The sequence below is a fragment of the Stylophora pistillata genome, chromosome 11, assembly GCF_964205215.1.
Source record: "Stylophora pistillata chromosome 11, jaStyPist1.2, whole genome shotgun sequence".
NCBI classification, from domain to species: domain Eukaryota; kingdom Metazoa; phylum Cnidaria; class Anthozoa; order Scleractinia; family Pocilloporidae; genus Stylophora; species Stylophora pistillata.
Genome location: NC_142529.1, coordinates 6,579,920 through 6,591,713, shown reverse-complemented (window position 1 = coordinate 6,591,713; position 11,794 = coordinate 6,579,920). Strand labels below are relative to the sequence as shown.

The 11,794-nt window shown below is 38.8% G+C and overlaps 1 protein-coding gene across 1 annotated transcript in view; it reads left to right on the top strand.

Annotated features, from left to right (window-relative positions):
* The window catches only part of LOC111347091 (uncharacterized), a 325,446-nt gene that overhangs the window by 264,726 nt on the left and 48,926 nt on the right, over positions 1-11,794 (top strand). The gene's annotated exons all lie outside the window — the stretch shown is intronic.

The following is an 11,794-nucleotide window of genomic DNA, read 5'->3' as shown; positions in this document are numbered from 1 at the left end:
ATAGCGATCGACAGTGGGTCGATAGTCGGTCGACAGTCAGTCGACAGTGGGTCGATAGTCGGTCAATAGTCGGTCGATAGTCGGAAAATAGTAGGTCGACATGTTGATCGATATGTCGACCGATATATGTCGGCCGATAGTCGGTCGACATATCGGTAGACAGTCGGTCGATATTTCACCGACACTTAGCCGACACTCGGTCGACACTTGGCCGATTCTTCACCGATACTTTACTGACACTTAAGTGATGCTTGAATGGCAATTTACCTATTGTCGACCGTATGGACGTCTTTTAAGGAAATCTTAACAGGATAAAACTTCTGCTGTTCTTCAGGGCATAGACTAAAACTAGAAACAACGAAACGACTGAAAAAACCGAAACAACCGAAACGACTGAAACTGTCGAAACGAAACGACCGAAACGGAACGTCAAAAACAAAACCACCGAAACAAGGGAAGCGAAACAACCGACTGACAGCCAAAACGACTGGAGCAGCTGAAACGAAACCACCGAAACAATCGAAACGAAACCACCAAATCAAGCGAAACGTAGCCACCAGAATGAAGTATTATAATTTAGGCATGAATCCTCTTCAACTGCACTGCTTTCCTAGCAGAGGTATGTTAAAATCTATCATATCGCTCGGGTCCTGTTTACGTGGAGGTGGTGAAACCCTCCTGGGAGGATCAGTTCTCTATGAACAGCTTCATTGTATTTCGATAAACAATAACTTTAATGAAGCAATTCAGTATTCATGTTTAAAAAATTCATTAAAAATCATTAATCGTTATTACCACAAATATAATATTATCTTTACTCTCGCAGCCGGTAAGGCAACTGAAACATAATAACAACGAAAATGAAGTCAAGAAGGTGAGGCTCTGTCGAAATCCTGCAGTTAAATGTCTAATGTACCGTTTGTTATAATTACCCACTACATTTTGAAGTAACCGATTGCTTTCTACAGAACGTCAAAGAAAATAATCCTAGCTAAAAAACACGTCGCCAGAACCTCGCGAAAATTGCCCCCTATTCTGAAAATGATTAGGAGTAAAATCCGTCATTTGGATAGAAAGAAAGGAGCTGCTTTTCCTCCTTCAATTAATTTACGCGAGTTTTTAGTTCTTTCAAAGTAACCCTGCAACGACGTTCAATACTCTTGGCGGATGTTTTCCCTGTCTTCTCACGCTCATTCGCCAGAATTCTTTCATATCTCTTGGGGTCCACGCTCTTGAGTTCACACAGGCCGATGTAGTCTCTTAACGTGTCTCGTGCGATGCCAAAGCGTTGCATAGCGTCTGTTAATTAAGGAACAGTGATGGTTTGTAAAATTGTGAGGACGCCTTTATATCTTCGATGAATGCCTTCCAGATTTGATCCCGATATCGGCAATTCTGAAAAAAAAAAAATGGAGTAGTTTAAGTTCAGTCATCGGTGAATGTAACCTTTTTTCTTTGTAAAATAATATGTAAATGTTTATAATGTGATATGGTGATTCCCCATCCTCGGAGACTCAGGGGCTGAGTCGATTTCAAGTTAGGGCATGAAGAGCCCCTGGGGACATTCTCTTACAAGACTAGTTCAAAACGGCCGCAGTCGTTCTGCCATCTGATTGGTGCCAGAAAATCTTTGTGTTTTTCTGCCCAATAAGAGTGACGTGTGCTTTAGAGTCCTTTCGTGTGTTTTAACACGGACATATACTAGTAGCTCAGTTGCTCACTATGTTTGTTTGGACCGTGCGACGGAGTATTGCTTGAGGTGAAAAGTTTCAGTCTCAGCACACAATGTAAAAGAAATCCATCAGATTGTCCGCGAAAATCTTACCGGAAATTATACTGAATACTTTCGCAGGTATCACTAGAGAACGTGTTTTAAAGTTTGCGAGGTTTGTATACAACACGATGGTTGCAATCATTGATATGTCGCTTTAAACGTTAAACGAGATTTGAGCTTAAATCTTTCTAGATTTTTTGCATAATTTGCGGTGACTGAAACTTTGCCAATCCCGTGAAGTTATTTTGTCGCACGGGCCACGCAGGTATGTCGAGCAACTGGCGCTTTCGCCTACGTAGCTTTCTGCTTTCTGTGCACGCCAAAATCTAATCTTCGCTTTGTAGTAAAGTTGTTTACAAGACGGCCAAGGTTGCAGAGAACGTTAGGTTCGTGGACGACCTCCAGCAAGTGCTAAGAGAAAGCTTAGCTGTGTTTTCGGTTAGCTAATTAAAATCTGAACAAAAACTTATTAACGAGAACATCGTGGGAAGGAGAGATGTTTTCGGGTAGTTACCAAAGGGGTTTGGAAAGAGTTTAATCTTTCAACTGCTGCCTAGAGTGTTGAAATTCTTGAGCTAGGAAGGTCACGGATTCCCTTCTAGTCCCTTGGTCATTGTCATTTCACCTCTTCTGTCGATTGTTGAAGACCAAGTTAAATACCTTTGATCATTGGGAATCGATCCGATGCTGTTTTCAATGGGAAAAACAAAACCAAAGACCAAGAAATATTGGATGGAAAGGGCGGGTTTGCTTTATTGCAAACGTCAGCTTAGTAGTACAGGGTCATCTACCCACATCTAATAAGCAAAAGTTTCCACGCTTAGCTTTTCTTTTTTTCCAAGCGAAGATGAGATTAAAGGCTGATAGTTTCGAAAGAAACTGTTTTGGGCTGCGTCGGTGGGAGTAACGAAATAACTTGGATATATCAACAAAGTTGAAGTGGTAAATTGGCCACCGTAACGATTACAAAAGATGAGATTAGATTTTGGCACGCACAGAAAGTTGCGCAAGTACCAGTTGCTCGACATACCTGTGTGGCCCGAGCGACGAAATAACTTCACGGGATTGGCAAAGTTTCAGTCATTGCAAATTATGCAAAAAATCCAGAAAGATTTAAGCTTAAATCTCGTTTAACGTTTAAAGCGACATATCAATGACTGCAACTATCGTGTTGTATACAAACCTCGCAAACTTTAAAACACGTTCTCTAGTGATACCTGCGAAAGTATTCAGTATAATTTCCGGTTGTGCGGACAATCTGATGGATTTCTCTTACATTGTGTGCTGAGACTGAAACTTTTCACCTCAAGCAAATCTCCGCCGCACGGTCCAAACAAACATAGTGAGCAACTGAGCTACTAGTGTATGTCCGTGTTAAAACACACGAAAGGACTCTAAAGCACACTTCACTCTGATTAGGCAGAAAAACACAAAGATTCTCTGGCACCAATCAGGTGGCAGAACGACTGCGACCGTTTTGAACTAGTCTTGTAAGAGAATGTCCCCTGGGGCTCTTCATGCCCTAACTTGAAATCGACTCAGTCCCTGGGTCTCCGAGCATGGTGATTCCCTGACACCACAATGGGTTTTGACACCCTGATCACTCGGAGGAAATGGGCTCACCCCGGAGAAAGAAATTTCCCTTGCTGGGCTCAGCCCACTTCAAAATACATTCTTCGCATTCTCGTTGTCAAACATTCCCAGATTTCATTTCGGTCGTTCTATCAACAAATTTATTCCTCCTATGTTTTATCCAGCGTGTGTTTTATCGATGGTGGCTTTTTTAATTGTAGCCTTTTATTCGGTGTTTTATTTGGTATACCGGCTCGTATGGACCGTTTAATTTTCCTAATTTCAAATGAGCAGAAAAGGGCTTAAGCCGTTTTCTTTTGACGCTACTTTCGTAGACAAAAGTGGAAAGAAATCGAGGAAAACTTTTTCGCTGACGGCGGAAATTCCGCCACGAACCGGTTCAGTTGAAAATGAACAACCTGAGAACGTCGAACCTTTCTCGTTTGAGGAGTTTAGTGAGAGCGGTTCTGGTCTATCTTCGTACGAGAAAAGAAATATCGCCAACATCCAGAAATGGGACAACATAAGAAGACAGTTGTTTGATTGTTATGTGGAGGAATGCTGTTTTCCGACTGACACAACATGTGTTTACTGCCTCCAAGAACCAGCAAGACTGCGATGTCTATATTGTGGCCCCAAGCAGTACTTCTGCCTTGAAATTCATATTCTGCATACTCATTAGGCCCAGTGACATTTCTACTTAATGTTGATCCAAATGTTGTATTCAAATTTGTCGCTGACCCACCAAAACTTTTCTTTTTGTAGAACAGTATAAGCCCTGCTGCTATGGTTCCTCCATGCCTGGAAAAGACTGATGGTATCACTGCCAGGAAGCTGTAATGCTAATAGAAGTACTTGCAGTCAACTTGAAGGCAACATGAAGTTGTTGGAACTAAAATACATGTTCACAACAACAGTTGTGTTTTTCAATTTTAAGTTGATTATTAATAAGTCTGTAGATCAGTCATCCTTGTGAACTTAGAAAGCATTGACCCAGAGGATTGTGGAGAACCATCGCAAGTGAGAACTGTTTGTATACATTAGATACATGTATATATTCTTTATATCTTATATATTTTTGTAAACGATGCTCTACAAAATAGGAGACAAGCTATTATGTTGCAATAGCAACCTACCGGGTCCCAGAATTTATCATGTACAATCATTATGATAAAATCCCATCAGTTACATACATACTGGGTTCCAGAATCTACAGTGTATATACTACAACCAAGCATGAATAATAATCCAAGGATAACTTTATTTCATTTCGCAAAGGGAGAACCTCAAGGATTTCAGCTGAGTGAATAAGATATTTTAGGGTTTAAAAGAAATAAAAGGTAATGATGGTGTTAAGAAGGACTCAATAAATCCGCGGTTAAACTGAAAGTTTTACTTTATTCTGACTAAGGACAAAACCTCCTTGGCGAATACTCGATCTTCACAAGGCAAAATCTCGAACGAAGTAAAAGTACTTGACATTTGATCCCTGTCACTCATTTAAAATACCATAAATGTAACACAACGTCACGTTCTCCAGAACAGATAGTTAATTTTCTCCTGGTCAGCTCTAAAGTTACCTTAAAAAAAATTATGACTTGACCAAGGCACTTATGAATATATAAACAATAGCCTCTTTCTGGCACAAAAATGTGCATGGATATTTTTCTTTGGACATTATCTGTTCCAAGATGTGAACAGTTTTCCGAGAGCTACGCTCAGGGGAAACTGTCAGCTTTAAGGAACAGATTACGTCCAAGGACAAATATACACGGTACAAGCATATTTTAGCACAAAGTTTGCAATCCTTTCAATATTTTGCAATTTGGGAGAAAAAGTTTTTGCGAACAGCTTATTGCTAGGTGCATAGGATGTTTTCTTTTGGCATGAGTTTGTGAAAAAGAGTTATTTCCCCTCACTAGTAACAACCATAAAACCCTCTTTCTCATCTTGAATTAAATTTCACACAGAGACTAACATATCATAGTGGACATACAGTTTGAAAATTAAGGAATATCACAAGTTTATTTTACACAAAGTATTTTACAAAAAAAGATTCAAATAAATGAGAATGAGTAATGTGGTGTGCTCAAAAGATTTAAACCTGCAGTTTCAATATTTTACACCAGTTCAAAAAATTTAAACCAGTTTAAAAAAATTCAAACCAAAGAAAAAAATTGACCCACAATACATATTTGTCTCAGGGGAAGACAAACACAAGAGGAGCAAATAAATACTTTTAGTTAGAAGCATTCCATAGTATGGCTTCAGAAGTGTTGTTTACGCTGAAAGGAGCACAGGCGTCCAAAGTTCACGTCTCGAGCAAAAGCGAAGGATTATTCCGTCAAAGCGTCACGCGTTGTGTGACGCGGTGTTAAGTTGCGCGAGCAACAGTTGTGAATGCGTTATAAGGAATAGTACAGGAAATAAAATATGGTCCAGTTAAAACACTAAATATTCCGAAATGTGAATATCTTACACGTTAGATCAGTAAAAATTACTCATTCCTTGTGTATTCGTCGTGTTTTTTGGCGATTTCTGCTGTTTTGGGCTTCCTTTGCCATTACTGTTTTTCCTGTTATCAGACGAAGTCAAGGCTGCACACTACGATTTTGACCGTTATCCACGCGGAGTTTAGTTTAGTTTAGTTCAGTATAATTCATTCGCCACAGGAATGGCAGGAGAAAGGAACAGAACTTTCGTTCCAATTGACACCTAATATAACCCCTTTTTTTTACCCACTCACGCGGAGGCGGTTTGCGCCCACAAAATCCATCTATTCGACAGTTTTTTTATCCGCAGCTTACGATCCGAGATCATTGCACCCTGGAAAGCGTCTCCATTCCAAAAATCTCCGCGCATTACGCTGTAAACGAGCGTTTCCTACCATCATTTCCAAGTTTCTTTCTTTCTGCCGTTCCCTTGAGGTGCAAAGTGGACAGGGCCGCGTGAAAAGCCTGGGTCTAACGTCAATTTTATCTCTACTGATAGTGGTACGGTCAATTTATGTACAATACTTAGCCCATCCCCACAGAGACACCTCGCTTTGATCCGTTGTCCTGAACTACCTAAATGTTTATATAAGATTCGCAATGAAAATTTTTTCTGTGTAAATTCAAGCTATTCGACCGTTATTTGAAAATCAGTTATCGATCTACAAAGTTCCGCTCATGAAATCTAAAGATCTTCATCTTGAACTTTCGCCATTGTGTACTCTTTTGGGAATCTGAGAACGTCAGGGAATGAGAATGTCAGAGAAAACAGAACAAAAGTTGAAGATACTACTATTCGCTTCGCGGTCAGTCTCGCCCCATCTCGTCGCCTTCGATGGCATTTTACTCAATGTAAGTGTTCACTGCAAACCCAGCAGAATATTCTGTGGGGATGGGGTAAGTATTGTACATCAATTGACCATACCACTATCAGTGGAGATTAAATTGACGTTAGACCCAGGCTTCTTGCGCGGCCGTGTCCAGTTTGCACGTCAAGGGAACGGCAGAAAGAAAGAAACTTGAAAATGATGGTAGAAAACGCTCGTTTTCAGCGTAATGCGCGGAGATTTTTGGAATCGAGACACTTTCCAGGGTGCAATGATCTCGGATCGTAAGCTGCGGATAAAAAAATTGCCGAATAGATGGATTTTGTGGGCGCAAACCGCCTCCGCGTGGACAACGGTCGAAATCGTAGTGTGCAGCCTTCACCTCGTCTGATAACAGGAAAAATAGTAATGGCAAAGGAAGCCCAAAACAGCAGAAATCGCCAAAAAACACGACGAATACACAAGGAAGGAGTAAGTTTTACTGATCTAACGTGTAAAATATCAACATTTCGGAATATTTAGTGTTTTAACTGGACCATATTTTATTTCCTGTAGTATTCCTTATAACGCATTCAAATTCTCAACTGTTGCTCGCCTAACTTAACACCGCGTCACACAACGCGTGACGCTATAAAGAAATAATCCTTCGCTTTTGCTGAGACGTGAACTGGGGACGCCTGTTATAGGAGTCGTTGCCGGACCCAGCGTTCAGGTTCCTTTATCTCTTTCAATAGTGAATATGCAAACATGTAAATAGTTAATTAAGATATTTTTATTGTTCTTATAGTAATTGTAGTTTTAATTAATTATTGATTGTAAATTTAGCCCTTTATTTCAGTTAATTCTGCAATGTGGCAAATAAACGGTATATTATATTATTTGAAGCCATACTATGCTGTTGGCTGAAAGCGGATAAACTTTGCACTTGCAAACTCCTCAAGATTGTTCTTACAATGCTATTTTGCAAAATTTGAAACTATTTCATAATTATTTTCTTAATATACTGTATCAATGACTACTTTTAAGTCTCGGCTACTTCATAAACATACGGCCACATTCAGCTTAGAAATTGATGGCCAAATGATTGAACCATGAACCATGGAGACTTCATCGTCATCATCATCTTTATTTGCCTTATTTTAACAATTAAAAAATAGATAATTACAGCGATAACAGTTAGAAGGCGAGGAGACCCAAGAAGCCACAAGGCTTATGGGAGAGCCACCTAACTTAGAATAATAAATTAAGTAAAGAAAAAGTGCTGTGAATGTGCGGCTTGGCCAATTCAGTGATTATTTAAGTAAAAACTCTTGCAATTTCGCTTTAAAGCTAAGAAAGTTTGACGAACGAGTGACTGAAATAGGGAGAGAGTTCCAAATTTTAGGACCTTGGTAGAGAATAGTAAATTGCTTGACATTTGTACGGCAGAACTGCGTTCGATAATTACTGACTGTTCTGGTACCATAGTTGTGAATTTGGCTATTCCTTACAAAAAGATCGAGAAGCAATGGGGGCAATAAGTTATTTTTGAAATAAAACATAAATTTAGCGATTTCAAACGTATTTACTTGGAAAATATCTAAAATTCCTAGTTTGGAGAATAAAGGGGCAGAGTGGTCTCGATAGCCTGAGTTGGTGATAACCCGCACAGCTCGCTTTTGCAAATAATAAATTCTATTTAAGTTAGATACGTATGTGGACGACCAGACGGAGTTACAATAGACGATATAAGGATAAACTAAGGTGTAATACAAAGTGAGCTTGGTTGCAGAGGATAGGGAAAAGCGAGACCTAAATATAACACCTATTGATTTAGCGATTTGTTTACATACATAGCTGATATGGTATTTCCAGGTGAGATGATTGTCAATATAGACCCCAAGGAATTTAGTTACATTAGCTTTTTGTAGGAGTTTACCTCCAAAGGAGAGAGAAATGCTGGAGTTAAATTTCTTCTGTCTGGGTTTAAAATTATATAGTTGGTTTTCTTTACATTAACTGAAAGCTTGTTACATTTTAGCCAAACGTCAATGTTTTGGAGTTCATCATTAAGTATAGATTCTAAGCAATTTAGATTTGAGTGAGAATAAAATATACTGGTGTCATCAGCGAAAACTAGAGGGTCTGATAATTCAGAGGCATTAGGAAGGTCATTAATGTATAGAATAAACAATAGTGGGCCTAAAATCGAACCTTGAGGGACACCACACTTGATGGTTTCATCGGAGAGCAAGCTTGATTTAATTGGACAAATAGCTGGCGGAAAGAAAAGTAGCTTTTAAACCACTGCAGAGCCACGTCACGGATACCATAGTGTTCCAATTTGGCAAACAAGATTTTGGTGGTCGAGAGTGTCGAATGCTTTGGAAAGATCTAGGAAAACACCCACCGTTGTGTGGTGTTAGTCGATTGCAGATGCAATTTTAAGTTTCTCCGGGAAAATGCCTTTTAGTAAAGATATATTGATGATATCTGCCAAAGGAGCAGAAATAAGGTGAAATGAATATTTAATGACATGCATTGGGATACTGTCAGAGCCAGGAGCTTTCTTTGAAGCGAACATGCTACAAATACTCTCCAGTTCACTAGTTGTGGTGGGCTTTAAGTTAATGGAGGGATGTTTGTTGTAACCGAGATGAGAACGAAAAGAAGGATTCACACTGGGTATAGATCTAGCTAGGTTAGGACCAATGTTTGTAAAGTATCTGCAGAATCTGTCAGCGATTTCCATTGGATCCGTTAATGTTCTGCCTTCAGATTTAAATGATGTGGGAAGAGATGACTTATTTTTACGCTTGTTGATAACCTTGTTTAACAATTTTCAAGTTGTTTTGAGGTCATTTCTGGCATTCTCAAATTTGGAGTCATAGTGTTTTTTTTTGGCAATGCGAATGAGGTGTGTGAGTTTGTTTTTATAGGCTTTATACTTCGTTTCAGAAGATGTGGAGGGCGATGTGACAAGCTTTTTGTAGATTCTGTTCTTCTTGTTAACTGATTTCAGAAGTCCAGGGCTAAACCATGGGGAAAAGAACGTGTTCACCTGTTTACCTTTGAAAACATTTAAGGGAAAACAGGCATTGTAGACGCTGGAGTATTCTTCAATAAAATCATTATAGGCCTCACTGGGATCATCCATGTTGCGAGATGAGGACCATTTTACGTTTGAAAGGTTCTCGTTGAATTTTTGCAAATTATCGTTATTGAATGTGCGCATCATAATTTTACTTTCTGTGCTGCGCGTTAGAATTGCGTCGTTAATATATGCAAAAACAGGTAAGTGGTCAGATAAATCATTTAGTATAATGCCACTAAAAACATTATGTGTAAGGTTGCTGGTGAATATGTTGTCAATTAGTGTCGCAGAGTATAAGGTGAGGCGCGTTGCTTACTTCCGTAAGCAAATGTCTGTAATGGCTAAAATGCTATTGTAAGACTTATTGTTTCTCTTGTTAAAAAACTAGCACAAAACCAGTCTGTGACCCTGTATTAATTAGAAGTTGAAATATAATTTCCGGTGATAGTTGAGGGAGAAGTTGTACATGTACTGAGTTCCTGAGAGATTAGTAGAGGCATTGCTCAGATAAAACACCAAAAAGCATTTTTTTGAAGGGGCTAAATTTCACACAACTCCAATATAATCCCTTGGGTGCAAAACAACTGACTAATGTAAAGTTCTACAAAACAACAGCGGGATGGGAGATGAAACAAACTCATAGCTTCAATGCAACAAAATTGTTTCATAATGGTCTGACTGTTTGCTGAATGATTTAAAGTCTTATCTAAATTTGGAACATTTCCCCATGCTTCCAAACTGAGCTAGATACAATATAATAATAATAATAATAATAATAATAATAATAATAATAATAATATAAATAGAATATATTAAAGTATGTAAATAAGACTTAGACTAGCCACGGTCAATGCCTAGCCTGAGTGAATAGGATCGGCATCCAGATGTGTATATACTCAATAATTATTCCACGAGCGCGCGTTGGATATGAGATGATAGATAGCCAACGAGGCGCTACGCGCCTCGTTGGCTATAATCATCTCATATCCAACAAACGCGAATGGAATAATTGTTTTATTAAAAATGCTACATTAAATTATTAAATTTTATTACATTTTTAGCTCCCTTTCAATTTTAAGCTTATGTGTACGCTTACCATATCGTAGTTTATGGCATATTGGCTCATATAACATAATGGCTAAGCCAATGAAAAGTCTTGAATTGCATTATCCAATGATCCAGTTTTTAATAATGTCAAATATAATATTGATGTAAGAAATACCCAACCAAGCACCCTAAAGGTAAACATCAAATTGAAAAAAATATTTCTAATAGATAGCAAATGAAAGAGTGCTCACCTGAAGCCAGAGGAAGAAGTACAGCGAGAAAAGCTACCCGGAAACAAAGCTCGAGATTAAATTGCGCCATGTATCGATTGAGTGTGTCACGCTTGACCGGCCATTAGTAACAAAACGTTCATTAGACAAAAGATATGTTTGATCCCTCGCTACTCAAGCTCGTCTTTATATAGTTTGTAGTAATATCGTCCGCGCTTCGAGCAAGACAATCACAGGAGAAGAAATTTGTTACTACTTCCCAGAGTGCCCTGCGCTGTAGCTCATGTTTCAGCACTTTTCCGCTGGATTTCAGCCTGGTCTAAGTTAAAATGTAACTATTTTGTTTGAGATGGGCCCCTCGAAGTTCTCTAATGGCATTCAGAATTCATTCTCAGTCCAATAGAAAGGGAAAAGGCAAAGGAATTCAAGCCAGCTAAATCATTATAACTCACTTAAAAATTATATCAATGGCAAATAAAACCGCTCGACTAAAGCATAGTCAGGACTCTTTAAACATTATTAATCCCGGACATTTTAGGGTTCCGAGTGCAATTGCTTTCTTCAAACACATCCTCCAAATTTTATTGATAAATAGTACTAGGGTGAAGAAAACAAATTGTCTTTGCGCGAAAGCTGCCGAAAAATCTAATTTTCATAGAATTATTTGAAAAGGCTCTCTTCGTAAGTTCTTTCGAGAAACTCGATCAGAATATTAAATGCAGCAAGGGTAGCAATCATCAGAGAAACTTAACAATGTGGTGCGTCTCTTAATGAATACT